General features: G+C 35.7%; 1 pseudogene; it reads right to left on the bottom strand.

Moving 5' to 3' along the window:
- Positions 1 to 215: 215 nt before the first annotated feature.
- On the bottom strand, positions 216 to 1,440 carry LOC128169802 (uncharacterized; annotated as a pseudogene).
- Positions 1,441 to 1,735: the final 295 nt, after the last annotated feature.

The raw sequence follows: 1,735 nt of genomic DNA, 5'->3' as shown, positions 1-1,735 counted from the left end.
TATCATTTATGATACCATGCATGTTAGATGTGCATACGTGCATTATCTAAACAATCCAACATCGAAAGACAGCACCAATGTTTCTACATGTACAAGTTTATACAATCATATTGGACCTTTCAAGTTCTAAAGTCGTGGCAGTTCTGATGCTGTCTATTTCTTCTTCCTGATATATTGACTGCAGTATTTCTCGCAGATGGTCATCTTCTTCTGGTTCATCCTTGATATCCCTGGCTTTTGCATCCAGAGAAAGTCTTGAAAAAGGAGTTAATCTGAGAAGGCTGTTCATCGGGATTGAAAAACTTCTCTCCAGTACTGTTTCGCAAAGAGTTCATACGTTGAGATACTTCAACAGGAATTGCTCTGATTCTTCGCCCTCTTGAAAAACTCTATGGAGAAAATCTTTAACTTTGGAAGAGAGGCGTGCAAATTTCCTTGTTTTCTTTCCGGTGCCCATCCTTGTTGAAGCTTCTCTACTGATGAATTCTTCACAAGGGTATGGCGATAGCTGCCTATTTGCGCCAGCTGTTTGGGAATGATCAAATTGGAATTACACAACTCGGAGCAATGATGTTGTTAAGCATCATAAGTTGATGTTTTCTCTTGATCATGTCTATCCAGAAGAATATGCTCTTGAAGTATTTGGTATGAGGAGAACTGCTGATTACAGCCTAAAATTGAAAATACTGGTGGGTGTAACTGTTGTTTGTTATGTGAGAGATCACACCATAGTTTTTTGATTGTTCTTCAAAGTCAGACAGTATGATGAGTCATGTGTCAAGCTGCTCACTTTTCAAGACATTTTCTTTTTTTTATCTTGATACCAATACCAATACTAAAACTGTGTCAGGCAATGAAATCATCTCCTTCAAAGGCAATGTTATTAATGTTGGTGATTCCCTTGATGCAATGACTAGTCATTGTCTGTTTTTTCCTGTCAACTTCCACAACTGCACATTGACATCCTGCTACACCTCTATCCAGTAATGCCTTCTTCATGTCGAAATGTGTTGTTACATTCTCTCCAGATGAAACAAACATCCTTATTTTCGATCGCATATGGGCAATTTTGGCATCGCAATAACTTTTTTTTCACGTTCACTAACCTGTTTTCATTTTGGAAATAAGGTGATGTGGTACACTTGCTTTTATTAGATAAAAATGAAGAGAAACAGCATACAAGACTACTTTCCATGAATTTTAATATTCCCCTCATATAAAATATTTTAATCTACATGTTCAATATATAACTTAATTTCAAATAACACTGCATAATCCTCACCTTCCATGACTTTCTACACATGGAAAAGCATAATTGCACCATTTTCACTTTATCTTTGTTAACTTTGACGTCACGATCTGTATTCCTTTCGATCGTTCTTAGGGAATGTATCGTAACGTAACTAGTGATATTTATTGTGCATAATAAAACCTCTTCATTCCTTCATATAGACACTGTTGTAAATACTAGTGATACTAAATTCAATATCACCGATATGGAGTAAAAAAAATCAACAGTTTTAAAGTTTCGTAATAGGTAAATAACTATTCATAAACTAATGGTTTTGAGACTCCCCCTGCTACGTGTAATCTAATGAATGGTGATATGTAAATGCATATAAAAAAACGGCTTGGCGCAAGTGAGAGATAAAAACAATCTTAGTAAATTTTACGTGAAATCGGGAGAAAAAATAAGCACCAATTTGAATCTTGCTGAGGGAAACCTACCGATTGA

The sequence above is a fragment of the Crassostrea angulata genome, unplaced genomic scaffold, assembly GCF_025612915.1.
Source record: "Crassostrea angulata isolate pt1a10 unplaced genomic scaffold, ASM2561291v2 HiC_scaffold_216, whole genome shotgun sequence".
NCBI lineage: Eukaryota > Metazoa > Mollusca > Bivalvia > Ostreida > Ostreidae > Magallana > Magallana angulata.
This window is presented reverse-complemented; position numbering and strand designations above follow the sequence as displayed.